This window comes from Biomphalaria glabrata, chromosome 8 (genome assembly GCF_947242115.1).
Source record: "Biomphalaria glabrata chromosome 8, xgBioGlab47.1, whole genome shotgun sequence".
Classification (NCBI taxonomy): Eukaryota; Metazoa; Mollusca; class Gastropoda; family Planorbidae; genus Biomphalaria; species Biomphalaria glabrata.
The window spans coordinates 46,924,439-46,948,937 of record NC_074718.1 but is presented as its reverse complement, the minus strand read 5'-3'; the positions used below and the strand labels follow the sequence as shown (position 1 = coordinate 46,948,937).

The window sequence follows — 24,499 nt, the reverse complement described above, 5'->3', positions numbered from 1 at the left end:
CGCCTAAGACCATCGAAAATATAGATTGTTTTTTTTCTATTCTTCTATTGCTGTTAAGGGGGTCCTGTCAGAGTGGGGGATTCTAAAAGGGGTCACCGACCTTAAAAGGTTGAGAACCGCTGAGCTAGAGCAAATTCAGGACAATGCTGCCGCGGGCACGCTGCCCTGCCTCATCGTGGCGCCCGCGTGGAAACGGCCATTTGAGGAATTGGCTAGGCAAAATGGGTAGCAACACAAGACTCCCGTGGGGATGCCCATGGGTAGACGAGAGTCCACCCATTGTACGGGCGGGGTTGTAAAAAAGTCCCCACGAACATGTCCCACATCCATGCGCTGTTTCTCAAAGGGACCGTTACATCAATGGCGGTTCCCACACAGCTAGCTTGGTACAACGAAGGAAAATGGCGGAGGCTCCCGGTGACCCTCGGCCTTCGGCCATGTGCAGGCAAGCATGCGTCGGGGCCAAAGGCATTGGAAACAGCAATGTTTTACATAGGCATTGACTCGGGCCTCTCTCAAACAGAACTGTGTTCCCACAGGTTTGTTTTTTTTTACTGTTCGGCTGGACGACCAAACAGGTTTTTTTTCAAACTTAGAGCTCGAAGAGCCTTCGGCTCAGCTCTTAGACATCAACAAGGACAATGCTGCACGAATGGTCCTATGAAAAACAAGAAGTGATTCTGCTACTGCTCTCTTGTGTACACTCCATTGGCTTCCTAAGAATGCAAGAATCGACTACAAAACTAAGAACACCCTTTTACTTGAGTGAACTGATCACTCCATATGTCCCTCAGAGAGCCCTGCAGTCCATGGACTCAATGTGACATGTTTCTCAATGAAAAGTTACAGTTTGTGGGCCTTTTCAGTGCTTGTCTAAAGGTTTCGAACTCACTCCCCATTGATCTCAGACAAACAGCTTGCTTCACTACTACATTCCAAGAAGAAAATTAAGACCTATCTGTTCAAAATAAAAAATTGAATGGGTCCTTACACTAATAGATAATATTCCAGTTCTAGTCTTAACATTACTCTTACTGTAATATTATGGTTCTACACTCTAACTGTAATATTCCAGTTCTACAGTCTTAACATGACTCTTACTGTAATATTCCAGCCTAATGGTCCAAATTTTTTCCTCAAGAATAACAGCATGAAAAAAACAAATGCCAAAAATGATCTTCCTCCAGTCCATTCCCAGAGCTGTTATAAAAAATGTTTAATTTATATAGAAACAATAAGACAAGTTAAGTCAGTCATTATTATTACTAATCTTTAAAATATCTTTTATTTGTCATTTTTAAATTAAAAAATCAATCAACCTACACTATAATAACAAATATAACAAATATGGAAAAGCTCCAGACCTTTGTTAACAGATGCCTACGCCGCATATTAGGAACTAGGTGGCCAGAAAAGATAACTACTATCGATTTGTGGGCGAGAACTAGACAAAAGCCCATAGCCCAAGACATCACAAAAAGAAAATGGAGCTGGATAGGACACCCCATGCGAAAACCAGCTACCAATGTTGCAAGGCAGGCACTGAAACCCACAAGGAAAGAGGAAAGTGGGCAGACCCAAGCAAACCTGGAAGAGGTCAGTCATCAGTGAAGCTGAGGGTACTGGAATGACATGGCAGCAGATGAAGAAAGCTGCTCAGAACTGAGTTCGGTGGAGAGGTGTGGCCCTATGCTCCCCGGGAGTGCACAGGATTAAACCAACAATATAATAATCCATACACAATACATAGTGTAAATAACATTATTACTATTAACACAGAGGACTACATTATCATCTCTCAATACTATCATAGTGTTGGAATTTATTGTTAATTATTAAAAAATTTTCTAACAAAAAACAAAAAAGTCTTACGGTGGTCTTCAAAAAATGAAGTTGACATATCTATGAATGCCCTTCTTAGATTGGCTCTAATGCCCTTAGGTGGCTCATTAGTGACTTTGACACTATTCTGAAGAACACTGACAGGGAAATGTTTGGCGGGCATTGAAGACAGATAGAGTCTAAAGTTGCTGTGTAAAAGTGAACTGGTCTCCTGGATATTTTTAATAATGTCTTCCATGGCATTCATCCATGAAGCAGCTAAATGGCAATTCTAAAAAGAATTTAATAAGTTAAATTTAAACTAAATGTTTTGGTTTAAATAACTTTTTAACGCAAAAAATGTTAAGTCTTTTAAAAATAATACAATCAAATTTTTAATTAATATATTTATAAATCTGGGATTTTACACTATAAGTGAATAGTTAAAATAAGGAATCAAACCTACAAATTACTTTCTAAATGTGAATAGGAGTTAATAAAAAAAAACAACCACCATGTAATTAAGCAATAATTAATTATACATAAATAAAATTTAGGAAATGTCATGTCTTTTGTTAACTCTAATAAGAACATAATAATTAAATTTCCCTCAGCCAGCTTGCTCCAAATTAAAAGTTATACAAAGGATTTATTAAATATATAATTATACTGTATAAAGATAAAACACATAAAAAATTTATAGGTTTCAAATAATTAGCACTTCTAGCCTTCTGATGGTATTTTATCGTATCATCAGAGGGATAACATACCAAAGAACTTTCAAAATACAATGGCTCAAATATAACTAGGACTATCTGCCAGAAAATATGGGATTAAAAAAAATATTGCCACAAGAATAGATCCAAATTTTTTAAAATTCCAATGCTCAAGAAAGAAAACTTGAGACAATAAAAAAGCCCAAAACTATAGAACGATAAAGTCTAATGGTTAACCAAGCAAAATAATGCTAAAAATAATTTCAACAGACTCAAAAGTTGAGGAGGTCCTTTGCAAAGGTAGAAGCATTCTTGAACATATACTTAACATTAGACTGTTAAACAAAAAAAAGCCTTTAACACCAAAATAAATTGTACACGACTTCACAGATTTCAAAAAAACTTTTGACTGGTTTTGGCATCATGATATGTGGTAAGTGATGAGGGAGTTCAGCTTGGATAAAAACATTATCAATATTATCAAAGCCCTATTCCAAAAGGCAAATAGCTCAATACTTCTGAACAACCAAGTTTGAGAAAGTTTTAGGACATCCATAGGAGTGTGGTAAGGATGCATTCTCTCTCAAGCTCTTATTAATTAACATATTTCTGAAGCATATTTTGATGGAAACTCTAGAAGGATTTACTCCTACTTGACCATATAGGCAGCCTTTGTTCATCTCAGTTTGAAGACGATATAGACCTCATTGGGGAAATTTCAGACCAGAAACAAGATATTACTTCAAAACTGTATACTAGAGCAGTCTGCATGGAAATCAGTGCTGATAAATTCAAAATACTAGTTTGTGCTGGAGATATAATGAGATGTTGCGGATGTTGGGGTACAGTCGAACGAATTAACATTAGAAGAAGTTGACTCATTTAAATACCTATGGTCAAACATTGGAAGAGATGGACTTCAAATCAATAAGAAATAAAAACCCTTTTAAGCTTGGCATTTGCTGTCATGAGCAAACTAGAGAATCTGGAAAAGTAAAAGCTTCCAACCAAATTAAAACTTCATTCTTCTCTAGTGGTCTCTGAACCCCCACATGGTTGTGAAAGTTGGATACTGAACACAGACAGAAAAAATTCAAATAAATGCTACAGAAAAATGCTGGGTTTTTACTCTTACAAGTCAACACTCTGGATGACAAAAAAAGGAGGAACTTCTCAAGTCTATAATGTGAAAAGACAAAGCTGAACTGTTTCAGTCATATGGGTAAATTTGAGATTTCAGAAACTCTTGGAAAATGAGGAAGCAGGGGGAACACTGTAATAAGAAACTCTCAGTCTAACTAGAGTTAGAGCCTTGACTTTGTGAATGAGATGATGTAGATCTACTTGTATTAAAAGCTAGTGTTACAAAGAAATCTAGTTCCCTATGTTGAAAAGAAGCTAATTGTTTTGGTTAAAACTTAATTTTCAAGAAGTAACTAACTGATATGAAAGGGCAGCAGACTGACACCAGACAAAAAAGATGTCACTAAAATGGCAGCAGTTTCTCCATGTAAGCTTTATGTTTCTCTTTTCCATAACAATCATATTTAAATTCCCATAGAATTTAGCTTAATTTAAAGAAGACATTTATGGTAGAAAACTAATTTAATGAATATATTTATTGAAAAAATGTCTGTATTTACTTTTCATGAACTCCCATATCTTTAGCAAAACGTAGAAATGATGTCATTGGATCTGATCCTGGAGAAAGAACGAAGACCAGTGGAGTAGTCTTAGACATACTTTCATAAAGTTCTGGCAATGTGACAGGAGGACTTTCAACAAATTGTTTCCCTAAACATTCAGAAACAAACTCTGTCACTGCAAATGTTGTCTAGGATAAAAACAGAATTGACATAATATAAAAGTTAACAATAAATCCAAAAAGGATATAATTAATTTTTTTTTCACATAAAACCCAAGAAAAATATCTATGTTGAAAAAAATTTACACACAGTGCTTTATAGTTAGAAGATTATTTTGATCCTAACTGCTACTTTTTTCTATCATTTTCAATGGATCAACAGTCTCAATAGCCCCAAGATATCTATTAGCATTGAAGGATAACCCTGGTATCAATTTAGATTAATCTAGATCTAGATCTATTCCATTAGTCTTTCTACCTCAACATTAAGTTAATTCATGTTACAGAGAATATCAACTCCTTTTAAACATTTGAACATTGTGAGTGTAAGCATTGTTTTTAATTCATCATATTGTAAAAAGCCAGAATGAGCCTTTAACTGGGAAGGAGTTTGGTTAGCTGGCCATAGATCTAGATTATCCAATTGACTGCCCTAACCCAGGGATCTAAGATGTGATGTGATTTTTCAGAGAACCTGTGCCGCAGAACATAGATCTAATATTTAAACTATGACCAAGGTAAGAAAACTTAAGGCTATGGCGCAAGATCCTTTGATCCCATTTGCCAGTTTCACAGTTAGAATAGTAGGTCTATGTACTGGTTTGTAAGACGTGAGTATGATGCTCTTTCATTTGGGCACACAACAAAACTTTTAATTGAAAACTCACCCTTTCCTCACGGAAAACTTTAACAAACATTAATTTTTGAAAAGCTGTCAGGCGATCATTCCAATTTCCATTAACTCTATCTGGAAGAGGCAGATCACCATCGTTATATTCAGGGGGATCCAAGACAGCGTAGAGATAGCGCTCTGGAGGAGGATTGGCTCGAACCTAAAGTTTTTGATATAAAAAAAATCATGCTTTCTCAGTTATAATCTATACAATTTTAAAACGCAGAAACTTTCACAAGCTTCTTGCATTCATAACATTGTAAAACCTAGACCTAAAGGCCCAAGTCAAGCTGAATATAAAATACATCCTTGTTAATAAAATGAGCCTTTTTAAAATTCTGTTAACAGTTATTGTAAAGAAAAACACTTTTTTCTCTTGCCTCCTGTTAGGAACATAATAGTACAATAGAGTCAAAATACACTGAATGACTACACAACACACATCTCTAATATTTGCTGAACACATTCTTATGGATAGTTACAAGCACACGTTTACATAACAACAACAACTGATACATTAAATCATTTTCATAACCTTCACCCCAGACCCCCTTCGGTTCAAATTGTGCCTAGGATTTACAAGGAAAGAACTAAACTAATCATACACCAAAATAATTGTTATCTTGTTCATTTTCTTTATTTCCAACAGTTATTGTATAAACTTTATGTCCATTGCTTACATAGATTGATAAATCATTATGTAAAATGGGAATACCCACTAGAGAAAGTGAAATAAAAAACTTTATTTTTGTCACAAGGCACTATTGTTTTGTTATTGTCACAAGCACTACAATTTTTGTGTGAAAGATGCCAAGTCACTTAATTGTTCCTAGTTGGAGGCTCAAATTTACACTCTTGAATTTAAAGGTTTATGTCTGCATCTTCTGCCTGTTGTTCCTTATGTCTGTATCTTCAAGGTGTTTTTCTTATGTCTGCATTTTCTGCTAATTGTTTCTTGTCTTAATCTTCATGCTTGTTTCTTTTGTCTGCAAGCTTGCTGGTTGTTTGTTAAGTCTGAATTTTTGTGGGCGTCTCCTTAATCTGCATCTTCTGCTTTTGTTTTTTTTTTTATGTTTGCACTTTTGTGGTTGTTTTTTCATCAGGTAACTGGCTTGATCAATAAAATGCATTTCGACCTCATGAATATTATCATCATAAGGTTCAACAAAAGCTGTTGCATTTTTGGTGCAAAGATAGCAACTATCTGCTCTTAATTTTACGATCTTCATTTGGTCCATGTGTTCAGCTTTTTAAGATAGTAATAGAGCTTCGTGAGTTTGTGGTCAGGAAATCCTGATATGAAGCTAAGAACTAACCAACCCAATAAATGTGACTGGACTTGCCATCTGAGTCTAATTCAGTAACACTGGAACTAAAGTACAGAGAGCTGTACACAGTATACATTAATGATTTCAACGACAGATTTTTATTATAGGTTCATCCAAATGTGTTCAGACTAATGTGAATTCTTTATGACCATAAGAAATATAGTGCTTATTTTGATTGTTCATCGCTTTATGTGTATTGGCTCACCAGGCTATATACTATTACAGAAAATGTGTTTGGCTAGCATTACAGAGTAAACAGAAGGGGTAGCAAGAGACTCTTGGGCACAGGATTAAAACAATGAATCTAGAATGACAAAACTAAATTTAGTCATCCTGTACGGAGGCCCCATCAGTTTCTTTATCAAATTACAATATACTGCAGACGATTTAAAAATTATAATCACAGAATTAATGGGAAATAAAAGTAAGAATTCAAAACATTAAAACACATTTTGTTTTTAAGAGATTGGTAATGAGCCTGGGCTCACGGAACCCATTTGTGCCATGGTTACTATGCCACAAACTGTAAAATATTTTGTATAATTTAGAACCACAATAAAACAATTTAATATATGACAAGTGATTAAGGCATATTTCTCATTCTAAATGCTAGGAGAAATTCTTAAAAGTGCTATTTATTTCCTATGCCTGAAATGGGTTGCCTGAATCAGCCAGAAAAACAATGCCTTTGCAGAGTTAAGTCTCTCATTATTATGTACAAATAGATTAAAGAGACAGATTTCACAGAATGAAATGATCTTTATTGAAGATATGTCCTAATTATTAAGATATGTAGCCTTCAGTTTGATTGAGACTGATTGTTTTAATATTTTTTTATATGGGTAATGCATTTTGTTATCGTTATCATTACCTCAGGGCCTTCATCCAGTCTTATCCATACAGGTGTTTTATCCAAATCATAATGGATGTAACGGAAGTCTTCAAATGTGTCACTCATCTCGCAGGCCATTTTCCAAACATTTAATGGAAGCCACGTTGTGTTTTCTGGTTTGGGGACATTTTGCTGTAGAAAATGTAATGGCTTTTAATTACAATAAAAGAAAAAAAGTTTTTATTTTGATAGAAGTTGTGTGTTCTATAATTGTTTAACCTTCCTCTTTCAATGAGATTCTAAATAATCCATAAATATGTCAAGTTGTCAGTGGTGACAAAGTGTGTTGATTCTCAATGGTTATATAAATTTAAACTCTCAAATCTAATTGATTTGAATAAGCTACAATCTTTAAGATGTACAGAAAATTCTGTGGCATTCAGCATTTTACATCTCTTGAAACTTATAATCTTCCCTTTGTAACTTCTCTTCTGTCTTTTCTGCATAAAGAGGCTAATCATCGATACACAGCCACGGTCACAGAAAATCACTACTCCATACAAGTGTACTATTATTTAAAACTTTTTATTCCTAATGTATATAATAAAATGATAACATATTTATATATCTCTAGGATCTCTAGAAAGTCATTTCATTTCTGTGAAGGCATTTCCTAAAATAAATGAAGTTGAAATAAGAGAAGAAGAGAAATATTAATCAAAATGTCTAGTACCTTCTCTATACCTCCAATAGGTCCACGGAGAAAAAAATTCCACTCCAAGGGAGTTATTTCCCCTTCAGTTTTCATAATCTCTGAGCAAAGCAAAAATGAAAATACAAGCTTGTGTTTTTCAAAGAGACCTCTGAAAGAAAATCAAAGCAACCACTAGAGGAATATCTCATTTCACATGTCACATTAATCTGTAAGTAAGATCAAAGTTAATTTAGTTAATGAATTCTTTAAGATTTGCAATATAAATAATGGGTACTTGGCATTAGCTAAGAACACCCTTGTTAACCATCAGTAATAGAAACAGATGACCTTTGCATCATCTGCATCTGAAGGATGTGAAAGGGGACCAAGCATACTACAAAATAAAGCATGACCCACAAAACCATATACTAGAGGCACTATGAGATACATTTGATTATTTTATGGCCTCCTTCAGTTATGAAACAACTATTGGTCTCATGTAATTGAGATGAATACATAGGCTATGATTGGAACCATGTCACACTTGCAGCAGTCCTCCCCCCCCCCTCCCAACCAGCTGATCTATCCAAATGAAGGTTAATGCCAATAAAGTTAAGGAGTAAATTTTATCGGCATCCCAGACTCTGCCAGGGTGTAGCACTGTAAGCTACCCAAGGGTCACTGGCTCTTGATTTTTCTTCAGGGTTGACTCCTGAAAAGTTTCCCAATGTTTGGATATAGCTGCAATGAATAAAGATTTGAATTAGAGTTTTCGTTCTCCTAGGTGGGTAGCCAGCAATCTAAGGAGCCCCTTCCTGCGTGAAGATTACTTGTTAAAGCACCAGTGCTCTTCTTTACAGATAACAGTTCAAGCCGGATCCAATATCTGAGTTGGACTAGTTGTCAGAGGCTAGTTGAGACGCATGACATTGGAAGCATTTTATAGGCAGTGGAGTGCTTATTTGCATAACACCAATTCCAGTAATGTCAATACTACTGAAACCATGAGACACAATGCAGGTAACAATACAAGAATTACCTAGAAACATTCTTGTAAATACATACTGTAGTCTCTTCTAAGCAAATGTCCAGTCGTGTTTGAAGGTCATCAGACTTCTCACTGGTTGAGATTGTATTGTTAAATAGCTGAATAAAATTTTAAAATAATAAAATGGTTAAGATGTTTCTGACTGAATCCTAAGCATTTGAAACATTGGAAAAATAAAGGCTAAAATTCAAATTAAACTCAGACATGATTTTCTAACTTTGGACTGGATCAATTTTCCTTTCAGACAATCAGATGATGGGGAGGGAGATTTTTATTTTTTTATTTTATTAGTAATGTGGGTGTAGGGGAGAAAACTACTCTATTCTAGCATCATTTCATTTTTCAAATTTGTTTCAGATTTTCTAAAATATACACCAAACTAATTTCTACACCATACTCATACAGATGGCTCCTTGGTCCTTTTACTACTGTCTTGTCCTGTTTTCGAACCCTACCAATTTATTACAGAGGCACAGATGACAAAAATGTTGACACCTTGTAATTAATTCTTTTAATCACAAAGAAACAATGGATTTTACAGAAGAATCCCATCTAGCCTTGTCAAGAACCATAGCTGCAGTGCTAAAATTTGTTGCAGGTTAGCGTCATTGTCATCTAATATACCATCTAGCAAAGCATTCATGGATAATAAAGGTTATTATTATTATCGGCTTACAGGGGTAATGTTTAAAGTGGTTCTGCCCATCAGCAACACAATACACAAAGAAGCTAAACATTTTAAAATGAATTTTCTAAATTAGTTAATAATGACACTATCTCAAACTTTAACTGTAAATAATGGATATTTTGGATAAGACATATACTGATTGTCAAAGAATATGAGAAAAAAACACATGTGCTTATACATGAGTAAATTATCTGTTTTTAATTGTTATGACTATCTATCTGGCTGCCTGGAAACACTGGACTCAGATTGCCGGGTACTTTATCAACTCTAATAAACTATGTCAAATACTGTACAGTTGGAAGTTTGAAAGACTGCACAAGCGCTTCACTGTAGATAACCTTACAAAAAGGTACTGCTCTACTTAATTGAATCATACTAGACTATCTGTTTTGTCCTGAACTCATACTGGACTCCACCAGACTATCTTGACTCTGCCACCTCTACTCTTTATAAAGGGCCCCTGAAGGCCTACTAGGAAATGACAGAATGTCCCCAGACCTTTTTTAGACAAATCACATGACCACATCACAACCTATTTTCAAGTAGAGTGTCCCTGAAGGGCCGTCCCTCATCCCTGTTCACTGCTAGCAGTAAGCTGGCTTCTGTCACCTGTGTGAGCGTGTCATATGCACATCTAACCTTACCCACATCAATAAGTTCATTTATAACAATATCATTTTTAAATACTTGTGTATATTAAGTAAATATGGGTAAAGTTTAAAATTTATATTTATACATGGGCCCACTGCAATATGAAAGAGATCAACTTTGGGTACTAAGATCAATACTTATTGGTTTAAGAATGTAAAGTACACATACTAATGTGATGATTTTATGGCTTATCTATTCCTTTACCTGTTTAAAATACTTGAGAGAGAATTGATACATGGGATCTACTTCCCCCATGTCAGACACCACAAAGTACATAACAGAACCCCTCTCAGCAACACAGCGATATTTCTCCCGGGCTACACTGATCTTTTCTTCTGTTATCTCGGATTCAGCAAGTCTTTGTTTGATAACTGCTGAGGTGACCTGTCAAGAAACAATTCAATGTAAGTCTTTGATAACTGCTGAGGTGACCTGTCAAGAAACCATTCAATATTTTTCTTTAAGTTGATCAGAAATACACTGTTACTTGATGTTTTTACTTTAAATTGGCAACTAAAACCAATTTTTTCCCAATAGCAGTAAAATTTATTGGTAGACACCCTCATGATATAATTTTCTGGTAATATTGTCAGACCCATCTTAATCTTATTAGAATTTTGTTTAACCTTATGCACATTGTTTTTTCTTGAACCAAGTCTAACAAAACATAATGGTATTTTTTCTATTTGATTTCTAGTCTTCTACATCTTTGTTTTCTAAATCACATTATAATTATATGATCATTATTATATATTAAACTCTGCTACTGGAATTATAAAAAAAAATATTTTAGTGCTGTGTTACTTCTGCCGAGAGATATAAGGAATGAGAGATCCTCAAGATGTACTTGGGACATTTGATTGATGCTTTAATGGTCATAAACACCCACATTACCAATGGAAACAAGTGAAACTCACACATGTGAAACTCTCACATTTCAAGGCCTATGTGATACTTGCCTTAGAATCATTCAATGTATTGATAAGTTCTTCATTGTCCAATATATTTCCTTCCGATTCAAAAAGTAACTTCAGAATTTTATCTTCAATAGATTTCAGCTGGTTCTTATCAGCATTGATTCTCATGATGAGTTCATTTCTTTGTTCTTCCAAGTCTGGTCTCTCTAAACTGACAACATCACTACAACCAATAGAAAGAAAAACAACCTTTTCATGTCTGACCTATTAAGGGGAGGTATCCCTGAAAATCTTATTTTTCTTATTTCTGAAGCTAGGCCTTTGAAATTTGTTATGGTAACATATAATGATATTCTAAAATAAATAATGCTAAAAAAAAAGTTGTTTGAATGATGGTTGCCATGGTAACGGCGGCCATATTGTTTATTGTATACAAATTAAAACTCTGAATTTTGTAAAAACTATTGATCAAAATTACATGAAATTGAATTTAAAGATAAGAGAAAAGGATCCTCTAAATTGGTACAACGTCAGAATTAAAGATTTAAGTATGTTTTTTTTTTTACAAATTTTTGAATTTTTAGTTATATTTTAGGCATAAAAAACAGGATAAATATTAATTTAAATTACTTTAAAAAAAAAAGTAAATAAAAGTTTGAAAAAAACTCATTGTACGAGTAAAGTAAATGATGTCCTTAAGAAGTGTTTCAAATTTCATTGAAATCTATCAAGTAGTTTAGGAGAAATTCCTAGTAAGGCATAATGATATGTGCAAAAAGTAACATTTTGAGAAAAATGAGTTTAAAGTATAGATTTGAAAACTTAGAAAAAAGTATTAAAAAGTTTCACAAAAATTCATTATACAAGTAAGGTATATCATGTCTAGAACAAGTGTTTCAAATTTCATTAAAATCAAACAATTAGTTTAGGATAAATCATGTGTACAGCTAAATGACCTACGTGAAATTTATATTTGTTGATTTCTGAAAAAAGAAGAAAAAAGCAGAAAAAAAAACAGCTAAAACTGTCCTGCTTCATAAGTAGGTCCCTCTGCATCTCTTAACTCAAGTTCCCTTCGAGCTTTTGCATCTTTCCTCATCTGGAGTCGTCTCATGACCACTTTACTTTTTTTATACGCCGACCCACTTAATTGTTGATTCTGTCGACTTAAACCAAGACGATGGGCATGAAACGTGTTTTTGCAGAACAGAATATTTTTCATTATTTTTGAAGCAGCAAATCCAAAGTTAAAGTCATAAATAGAGGATATCACTGAAAATGTTACCTTGTTCCAAGAAGAAAATTTCTTTTTATCACAAGTACTCCAAATCTTGGAATGCAAAGACTCGTTGGCGTTTTGGGTAGCACCTAGCAAACAACGTTGTAAGAGGGCTGGCTCGGAGAGGCGTTTATATATTGGTTTTAAGTGGTCAGCTAGTAGCTTATAATTTAGAGGAGTGCAGAGAAGCTTGCTATGTGGACCAGGAGTCTCATTTTTAGCAACAGCAGCATTGTAGAAGCACCACGAGCCAGATCCAGTTGGACACAATTGATGTTTCGGTGATTTGTCAGTTGACAAGCAATGATAAAGAGATGCCATTATAGCTTTCTGCATATCAGAAACATTTTTATGCTTTCTAATAGCTCTAGAGTAATAAAGTGTTAACTTTTTTATAGTGTTTTGAGTTAGTTTACCATGCCCGTTGCCTCCAAGAGAAGTACCTTTTTTGCTACAATCAGCAACTAAATTTCGAAGTGCAGATCCCATCCTTTTACCAACATGGTTGACACATTCTTCTTTTACTATGGGAATGTCACCATAAGGTTTAAGTTCAGTTACTCTTTTGAAAGATTTAGCATCTCCATCAGATAACATTGATGTGTAGCGAAGCTTAAATTTTGTAACTGACCTCAGCCATAATACCTCTGCGGCATGTGTTTCCATCATAGCTGATGAACCTGTAAATATAAAGAAAATCAAACAGTTTAGAAACTTGTTAATATTATTTAGTGAATCTACAAAAAAAGCAAAGCTAATAAAAATTTAGCGAAGAGAATTTAAAAACTATACACAAAGACTTGATAGAAGTGTAAATTATATTTAATAGACCCTCACCTGTGTAGTTGATTTCACAAAAAGGCTTGTGTGTTTCAAACCATTCTGAATACTGTGATGGGGATTTTTCTTTAATCTTTCTGCCAGTGGTTTGACAGACCAAACAAAATGTTGAAACTATGTGGAAATCCAAAACATATCCTGTTAACACATCAACAACACATCCAATTCCAATATGTGAAGTGTGTCCTCTGGTTAGCCACGAGCCATCATATGAGACATCAATATCAATGATATCTTCTTCGTTTATAGAAACTCCACTTTCCTCCGCATGCTTTCGACGAATAAGGTCAACAGTTTTAAGTTCTAGGGCCTGTCGGATATCATCACCTTTATTGTAAATTAGTTTAGTAATATTTAGAAAGTTTTTTTTACACATTCCAGGTATGTCTAAATGTTCACACAGTTTGTTAAATGTGTAGGAACCTAATCCACATAAGATTGATGATAGAACTGCAGAATTGTTAACAGAATATCTTTTATTTTCTTTAGAATAACCTGATGTATGGTTGCTACTTACAACTGTCCTGCATGTTTCACAGTTAATGCTAAGTTTAACAGACAGGCCTTTGCGACATTTTTCATCAGAATTTAATTTTAATGAAGACTTATTGCAGCCAGGACAAAGTAAAGGCTGTATAAGGGCCTGAAGTTGGTCAAATTCAACTATTGTTCTGTTAGTGTGTGGAGTGGTGGATATTAAATTATCAACATCTAATTTGGGAATGTCAATAATTTTACTTTTACTCCTGGTATTGAGATCTAAATGAAGTTTACTAGACTTAGATCTAGATGCCAATGCCTCACTTTTATTGGCTTCGGTAGACACATTCTCAATTTCAACTGCTGCCGTAATATTATGTCCAGAAGATGAATCAGATCTAGATCTAGTAGGGCTAGGTGTTGATGAAGATATAGATCTAGAACTTGTTGTGGAAGTACTAGATTTATCTAGATCGACTAGAGTCTTAGATTTACCAGTAACTCTTTCTAGATCTAATTTGCGACTCATTCGAGCTTGCTTCAATTGATTCAATTCAATAGCCTTTTGTTGAGTCTAGCCATTTATAAAAAACAAGGTGAAGCAGATCTAGAATATTTGATGAATAAAAAAAGAAATATATATACTGTAACTGTTGAATAAATAAGAAAATGCACACATGAACAGAAAAGAAAGTCAACGTGTAGACTTCGCCATTGAAATAAAGTCTATTATCGATAGTCGGAAATAACAAAAGTAGTTACGGGGATTCCGACCACGGGGGCAAAATCAACCAATGGCGTTTCTTTATTTATTAGCAAGGCTAAAAATAATCTAATTTGCTTCAAAAGTTGACCGAAGATTTCCGATCATTACCGAAATTGAATGAAACATAGAGCGAAAACGAGGCGTCTTTATAAAACTAGAGATCGTGAGGAAAAAAACCATACCAAACATCGATAGTCAAACAATGATTTGCTTATAATAGAGATGGCGTAACCAAGGGCCATTTTTGTACTTTTCAAGAAATTTTATAAAAATTTTGTCTCATAGGCCTTACAAAAACAACATAAAACATGTTTTAGACACAGATTTAAGCAATAAAAATGATTGTAATGTAATGAAAAATGGTTGATCTACTTAATTATGTTATTAGTTAAAAATCGATATCCTAGACCTAAAACTCGATTTTCTCTAGGGATACCTCCCCTTAAATGTAACTAGTTGAAATTTTTACTGCTCCTAGTTAAAAATTAGTCTATTTAAAAACAGATTGTATTCCCAAAAAAATTATATATTTTCATAATCAAAACAATAAAACAACATTTACATAAAAGTAGATTTACATAAAAGTAGATTTTATAGTAGTAATAAAAATTGTAATGTATTTAGTTTAACCAATCTTATTTTTTTTTTTTTTAAACTTTTTAACAATTCGACTGGTTAATTTAGTCTTGAAAGAATGCTTTGGATGTTAAGCCAGAGCTAAAATAAAATGTATGTAACAAGAAAAAAAAAAAAATAGATGCGAAAGAAATTTTCAACCTAAGAAGTTGATCTTCAAGGCCTTTCTTGGTGACTGTGAAATAGATAACTGTTACTTTGATGCAGACTTCTGGCAAGTAATGTGGATTAGAAAGTTTGGTGGTCATATAGAAGCGAAAGTTTCGATCATAGTCTATATCGCTATCCCCCAAGCGAATCAACACACGCCCACCCTGAAAAAGACAACGAAAAAAAAGATTAAAAAGTAATTTTTATTAAATCAGAATGTTGGCCTAAAACTCTATACATTGGGTATCACTTTGAAAATTTAGTTTTTAACTGCAAGTTCTGTCCTTCCAATTTCCTTTTAAGCTCATTCATGACAAATTCAATTATAATTTCACTCATGTTGATTTTATTTATAATAATCTCATTCATTACTAGTTGATTCATCATGATTCTATTTATGGTCATTTCATTTATTATAATATTATTCATGCTAAAATTTGTCCTTATTATTTAATTGATGGGAGTCAGGTAGTGTGATATGCTGGCTGGACTGTTGTTCGGATGGTCTCAATAGTACCAGATTCATATCCTACAGTTCAGCGAGAGGTTTGGTTAGGATGAAATTACCATCAAATCTGAAGGAACATGTGAAATATTTTACATGTGAATAGACTTCATTACTTTTAGAAATATTACAAGATAAACTAACTTTTGTTTTAATTTTAAAGATTACATCCAAATAGCTGTTCATTGAATATTTCCTGTAAACATGAGACAGGAGCTAAGTAAAAGTAAAGTTGCCCCTTTCAGACCTTGCTATCTATGGGGCAGATGATGTTAAGGTCATCTGTTTCTATGGCCAACAGTTAACAAGCAGGGTGTTATGTGGCCAGTACAACGACCAACCGCTTTTACATTCCACAACTAAAGTCGGGTACCCATTAGAGTTGGGTGGACTCAGGGGCAAATGAACTCCATCTTATATTTTCTTATAATTCCAATAAAATCTATTGTGAGCCTAAACATAAAACTTAGTTCATTCCCTTAGAAAAGGAAAGAAAAATTATCATAAATCAGCCCATAACATAGTTATAATGAGAATGATATTCGAGAATGTTTAAAATATCATTATCTAGATTTCAATCTACAAAGGAATATGGTAAGCAGACAAGATAGGATAAGATGATCTGTTCTCTGCTATAATATAACAAGTAGGCTCTGACCAGAAAATAATTTTCTAATTGGAAATACGTTATGACTACATATACTCTATTAAAAAAAAACCAGGAACATTCCAAGACAACCACTAAGGAGACCAGATACAACACTAAGAAATTCATTGAAAGCATTGGCAAATGGGAAGGGGGTAGGCATTCCATAAAATCATCCTTAACCTTTTATGTATTATCATTTTAGCCTCGCATTTTTTCATTCACAGTTACCTACAACACTATACTATTTATTTTTGTACAAAATATATTTTGAAAACTTCAGCAACCAAGATTAGTGTTCTAAAAGATTACAGTAACATTTTTTTTCCTCTCTGTTCAACAATACATTTGCATCTGAACACTCTGCATTAACACTGTTCTGGGCATCTCTTTGAGAATCCTGGGATTAAAGCAAGCAATAGCTTTACTTCACAAATACCTAATTAGGAACACCAAAAAACTCAAAATTTTTGAATCTACTCTTATAGAGAAACATGTTAAGTCCTTAGAAATGAAGCATTTTCATAGTGTCAAATTTGATAAAAGTGACCTTACTTATGAATATATAACTGAAAAAGTCAATAAGGTTACATAAAAGGTTCAAATACCTAAAGGAGTTTAAAGCTTGATATGTTACTTGTCATGTAAAGCACTTTAGTTATAGATGGAGAAATGAATTGAATGTTGCACTGACCAAACCCTCAAAACATATTGGAGTCCAAGGGTAGATTACGTGAAGTTGTAACAAGTCAGGAGACATTACTCCATCATTAAACTTTTTTGCTTTTACAAACACAGCTTTTACACACACAGAGAAAATTTTGGTATACAATAAAGTGTTTAAATGTTTAGATGTAATAGAAAAATGTTACCTGTTTAAAGGTTTGTTTTAACAAGACAGGTTCTAGTGCTGGATCCAAAGCTTCACCAACATCCTCCATCAAAACAGGTAAACCTGCTCTTATGCAAGCTTCCAGTGTTCTCAGAAAGTTGGAATTTGATAATTTAATAATTTTAAGCTTATTTAGAGCCTCTCTATTTCTGATCCATCTGTTGGCCTGAAAGAAGTGTCAACAATAATACTCAGCTTTAATCAATACAAGTACATACTAGAAACATTATTTGTTTACTTAGAAACTTTACCTGTTCTTGTGGGTCAATCATCAAAGGCCACCTGCGACCTTTAGTTACAAGAACAGCGTTTTCAATTGACACAGCATCTCTTGGCAGACCGTCAGCATTCCATTGTCGAATTTCATATATATCTGCCAAGACTGACACAAGAGTCATATTTTCTGTTGCAGGTATTTGAAGCTCAATCAATCGTTTAGTCCAACCTGTAGAAAAGTTTTTGTATCCAAATTATTAAATACATTCAAATGTCTTATAATGAATCTAAGTATTCATGCTAGATACATCAGAGTATTTCAGTCATATCAATTGGTCGTTGTGGTAATATTTAGGTTATGTTATTTTCTTAAAAATGTTCTTTCTTAATATAAATATTTCTAAAAGTTTTTAACAAATAATTAAATGTGAGAAATACAAGATACAGTTAAGTTAATAATAGTAAAGTAAAGTTCCCCTTTCAGACCTTGTGGTCTATAGGGCAGATGATGTAAAGGTCATCTGATTCTGTGGCCTACAGTTAACGAGGGTGTCATGTGGCCAGCTCAACGACCAACCGCCTTTACTTTTCCCCAACTAATGTCAGGTACCCATTAGAGCTGGGTGGACTCAGAGGCGCCCAAGGATCCTGAAATTAAATATCCCAGTCTTCACTAGGATTCAAACCCCGGACAACGGTTAGGAAGTCAAGCCCTTTACCGCTCAGCCACCGCGCCTTCTAAGTTAATAATAATTGATGTAAAATATTTTGTTTCTAACTACTAAATCATATATCTGAGAGTAAAGCATAACTAAATAATGAAAAATCAAGCTAGACCTAGTAATATTTTCAAGAGTTATGAGAACAAGAAGTTTGTATAATTTGATGTTTGTCCAGGAAGGTATACAGTCTCAAAAGATCAATTCAAAAGCAGAAAGCAGGAGGTTTGGACTAGAAAGTAGATTATCTTTATCTTTGAAGGAACATCCGTAACATGTAAAACATTTTATAAACATTTTTTAGAAACAGCCTTCACCATTTTCAAAACCTAATTCATTTTGTACTTTTCATATTTTCTTATTGAGGATGATTAGTTGCCATGTATCAAGATTAATGGGCAATTAGGAAAACTTACAACTGAAATGAATCAAAAGCTGCTACAAAGGTCTAAAAAATTTATTTATGTATCCAACACAATACTTAAGCTAGTCAAAAAACAATCAGTTAATATGGTATAAGCAGACATTGCATTAATAAAGGTTTTGTTTTTTAAGTTTTGGACATTCATTCAGAAATTAAGATTATCATGTACCAATCTAAACTTCTTGAGAACCAAAGCAGACAGCAGTGGGAAGGGTTCAAACTGATGACAGTTCTAAAGGCATACCACACGACCAGTTTTCTCTCTCAATGGTACTAGTTTTCAAGGGTGTCTGTATCTAAACATTTTAAAAGTACATTGTTTTTGATGTTTAGACTTACCTTCTACAAGTTTTTGCCTGTAAGTAGAAGTAAAGGCTCCATAGTAAGCTACACAAGCTGCTGCTATAAAAACATCTCCTACTACATTTTTCAACTGTACATCAAAGTTGGCAACACTTTCCTCCCAACGAACCTATAAGAAACATGATGTAGAAAGAGAACAAATACTATGGCCTCTTTCAGTTGCAAAATTACTATGGAAATGAGAAATGAGATGAATGCCTGGGCATTAGTTATGGTTGGAACAATGTAACCCAAACAGCTATTTTCCAATTTCTCAGCACAGCTGATGAATCCAAAGGAACAGCAAGTGCTGATACAGAATGCGAAATGCGGTGGCGCAGGCTCTGCAAACTGCCTTAAGGTTTGTCTGCTCCTTATTTTTCCTCAAGATAGACTCCCAAAGCCTTTCACATATTTGGGTATAGCCGCAAGGCAGCAGAGGTTTGAATTCAGTTTTCCTTCTCCTAGGTGGGTAGCCAACCAAGGCTAATGAGCCCCTTAAGCCTGAAGCTTACTGGTTTAGGCACTGGTTACACATTTTCCCCAGTTAGTGATAACAATTCTCCCATATCTAACATCTAACGGGTAGAGGCTGTTTGTCAGAGGCTATCTGAAAGCCATTGAAAGTATTTTTTAGGTAGTGGAGTGCTTATATCCATTACCACTTTTAACAACCTTGCAGAACAGAGAATAAATATTTCAAGGAGCAGAGAATAAATATTTCAAGGAGCAGAGAATAAATATTTCAAGGAGCAGAGAATAAATATTTCAATGATAAAGATGAGAACTAAATGAGTTTCTAGTAATGTCCCATCCTTATTTAAACATGAAATCATGAGATTGAGATGTTGTTTCAAAGATAGTTGAGCTATTGAAATGTATATTTTTTTAAAGTAGAAATATGAAAAAAAAATCACACCAAAAAAGTGACAAAATCATTGTAGTCTCACACTTCTTTCTAAGACTGTGTGCCATGCATGTCTCATCTCCAGTATGGAAATATGGTTTTAGTGAATGAATGCACATATTTTCAAATCGTTAATTTATTCCTCAAGGTGATATTTTTGTTTGATCATTTCAATTTATTTTTGATATTATAAAAACTACGCCCAGTAGGCCAAGTCTGACTAAGAATCATATTTTAATGTTATAATAGTTCTCATAGATTTTAAAATAACCTACTTGTTCATCAGCTGTTGTCAGTTTGGAAGAGCGTTTCAATCTGGCGGCAGTCACAGCCATGTTTCTTTCCAAACTTTTTTTTTCAGCCATACTCTTGTCAAAGACAGCCTGAAGATTTTTAATTTGTTTCTCCACTTCAGCCAGTTGGTCTTGTTTAGCTTTGAGGACACTTAAAACCTCATTGAGAATGTCTTGAGCCTCAGCCAGTCTGACAAGGAAGAGATAATACATCTTGTAATAATAATATACCAACTATACATATACTTCTGTAATAATACTATATATATATATCCCATGTTCCACTGTCAAAGTGACATCATTATGATTTAGTACAAAGTTTACTAATTAATGACCACTAAAGTTGTATTAAAACAAGTCTAAGAAAACAAATATAATTGAATATTTTTTTACTTAGACCTAGAATGATTTAAAAAATAGCAACGCTTTGACTGCTAATTATTTAATGCCTTGACTGCTAATTACTTACGCTTGTTTCTTTGGCTCAACTTGTTTAGCTACAGCAGAGTAAACATCAATTGCTCGAACCCATAGGACTAAAGTTTTACAAGCCTGGACGAAGAATAGATTTATCAAACAACATTCCATCATTACTCTGTGGTTATAACAATCTTCAAAACATTAAATCACAAATATTTTCAGGTAAGTAGTTAATGATTTAAGATGTACATTCACTATGAAACTTTTCCATAAACAATGTGATTACAAAATATAATGTCTACTAAAAAAATAATAATAATGCATCTATAGACATTTTTTTCCACACCAAATACAGAAATTGTTTTTCTGCTTAGAAGACTGCTGGTTGGCAAATAAAAAAGAAGCAAAAAAAACAAACAAAACAACATTCAATGAAAAGTGGAATTGTTTTGACATACTGTGGGCTTAACTTATTAGACAGATCATTTTATTAGTACAACATTTGTGGGTGAATGTTAGACTGTGTTACTCTTCAAGTCTCTGAACCAAATAAAAGAAATGATTTCACATTCACATTTTGTTGTGTAGTGACAGTTGTTTTTTTTAACACCAGATCTTCTGTAGAATATTAAACACATGACTAGCCTAGTTGATCTAATTTTAAACATGTATGTTAATCATCCCTCTTTGCTTTTAATATAGACAATATCATCTCTTTCTACTAGGTTTTCTCCTTGACGTTGTTGTGGTTTTTCTTGGTTTTATTTATTCTCAACACCTGAGTTTTCTTTTCATTGATTTTTAAACCAGTTTTCTCCACTTCTATAATGATCTTGTTTAATTTTATATGAGCATGTTGTAGTTTTTGGAGGCAGATATCATATTGTGAAATCTAGATCCTCCATTTTTTTGTCCATTTAATGCATGTGTTGCCAGCTTTTTACCTTTTCATTATCCAGTCTAATGAGTTTTTAGAAATAATTTAATGACTTTTAGAAATTATTTAACAATTAAATTAGTTACCTTTGAAACTTTGGCTACAACGTCAGGTACAAAACTTGGCATGGATGTATATTTCCTGACTTTAGCCAGCTTGGCGGCTGGGACATTTTCTTTGTCATATTCATACATTTTTTTTAAGAAGTTTGTGTCTGCCAGCATGGCTTTACAACTCGCCCAGTCTGTCCTGAAAGAAATTATTGCATATGCAATCAACATTTTAGTGCAATGAATTACTGAAGGTCACGGTCATTAGACGTTCACCAAGTATAAAACATTAATGTTTCGTTTGTTTATTCCACTTACTTGTTGCCTAAGAGTATGGCAACAGCTTCTAGAACTGTCTGAACAAGTTCTGGAGGTTTGGTAAATACTTGTATCTCAGCAATGTCATTTTTGTCTAGTGCTAACAAAGCCTGAAAGCGCAGAGTCATAACAGATCATTGTCATTCTTATTATAAAAACTAAAACAAATAAATTCCACTTATCTTACTCATGGTTAACCAGTAACACAGACTAAAAACGCAAAATACTTAGGTGTTATGATAAATGAAAAACTGCCATGGAATCCCCATATTGATTAAACTATCAAAAAAAATCAAACAAAGCATTAAGCATAACTAAAATGTTTGTTAAGCTCATAATAGAATATGCATCCTCTGTTTGGGACCCCTCAACTCAAGAAAACATTAAGAAACTGGAACAGACACAAAATAGAGCAGTGAGATTTATAACAAACAAATATTCACATTTGACTAGAGTAACACCTTTAGTAAAATCACTAAATTTAGAAAGCCTTCAGGATAGAAGATTCAAAAGTAAGGAATCAATTATACATAAAACATTGAACCAGAATCTTCAAATACAAAAACAAAACCTAATAAAATACTCAGAAAGACACAAAGGCATATTCCTTGTTCCATATGCTATGACAAATTTGTACAAATGCTCTTTCTTCCCCAGTGCTATTAGAGCTTGGAATGGGTTGCCTGATCTAGCCAAGAAAATCAGTGACTTAGCAGAATTTAGGTCACAGGTTAATACTCATGACTAAATGCATGACGCGTAGGATGTAGTCATCTTCTTACAAGACTGTCAATTATTTTCTTATAGAATGTCACAATTTAATTGAACTGAACAACCTAGAATAACTAACACTCTGTAAGGCAGTGTGGAACAACTAGGAAGAACAGCATGCCACTGCAGAGAGCCTACAGCTAAGCTGAGTAGATGAAGAAGATGAGAAAATGTGGTAGAGCTCATGAGTTTAATACAATTAATGTATTGTTTCCCCAGCATTAAACTCTTCAGTGCTTTCCAGCAATCAACTCTTCTAGGGTGATCAGTTATCAATACTTCATATGCATAGTGGTTATGTGTAGATCTTTTCTGAGAGTTTCATTAGTTCACATATATATAGTTTTTTAAAGTTTAAATTTAACTTAACATTAGGTGTTTAAAATTTTAATGAAGTGGTTAATATGAAATTTAAAATTTATTTATGTGTTTAAAATTTGAAAAAAAAACAGCATAAAACAAGACAAATCTCAGAGACTTATAGCAAAGGCAAAAGTCAAATATGATTAAATCAGAGATCTGCTATTCACATATGGCTGCACTTTACTTCCCTCAAATATAGTGGGTCTTAAAAAGAGCTTGACCCTCTTCACTAAAGCAAAAACTTTGGCTTCAATATCAATGCAGCAAAGACAAAAGTTCTGTACCAACCTCCTCCCAATAAAATTGCCAAGAAACAAGACATTTTTAAAGATGGCCAGAAACTAGTAAGCATAAAAATGTTTGTCTATCTGGTAACTAAATGCCAGCCTATATGCTGAGGTAGACTTCCTTGTTGCATGCCACAGTGCCTCAGACTTTAAAAACAAGTATGGTCAAGAAGACTAAGCACTTGTACAAAAATTAAAAATTAACAATACTGTAGTCCTTCTATGCTTCAGATTCCTGGACCTTATGTTCCAGTCACATCAAAAAGTTGAACTCTTACCATCTCTGATGTCTAAAAACTTAACCAGTGAAAAATGTTTGACTACATATGAGATTTTAAGATCTTTTGCCACAGCAAAAAGGTCAGAACTATGAGGGGCTGAACATGTAGTTCTTTTGCCTGAAAATTGACTTCCCAAATGACATTTTATGTGGAGCTATGAGCTGGAAAGTGCTCCCAAGTGATATATAGGCAACTCTCAAGAGATCCCACAAAGAAAATGAAATTGACATTTATGACTGTGAAATGCTATTTATTATTGCACCTCATGGCATGAAGCCGTGTATGGCAGTATTATGAGATTGAAGACAAGGAGATTATGGTCATCAGTAAAGAACATTCTCGCAAATTTTTTTTTTATCAAATTGGGCAACTCTCAAGATACCCAACCTTTTCATGCCATGTGTGTGTCCAGTTTTTCAAATGAAGATAATCTTCCCTAGCAGTTTTTGAGTTAAAAGAAAATGAGATCATTTTTTAATGACAGAGAAGGAACTACTACCTTGTCATGTAATGACACTTTGTGAATGACAGAAGATTAAAAAGTAAAGTAATAATACATTCTTTCAAGGAAAACCAAGAAAATAATATACAAAACCATAACAAGACCAGCAGCAATGCGTGGAAGTGAGACCTGGACACTGACTAAGACATCTGAAAATTTAATTAATACTTGGGGAAAAAAATTCTTAGGAAAATCTATGGTGCCATACAGGATGAAACTGGGTGGAGGACACACATTAACCAA

The 24,499-nt window shown here is 33.8% G+C and overlaps 1 pseudogene; it reads right to left on the bottom strand.

Annotated features, from left to right (window-relative positions):
* LOC106061596 (dynein axonemal heavy chain 6-like) overlaps positions 1 to 24,499 on the bottom strand; it is an 84,619-nt pseudogene that overhangs the window by 12,945 nt on the left and 47,175 nt on the right.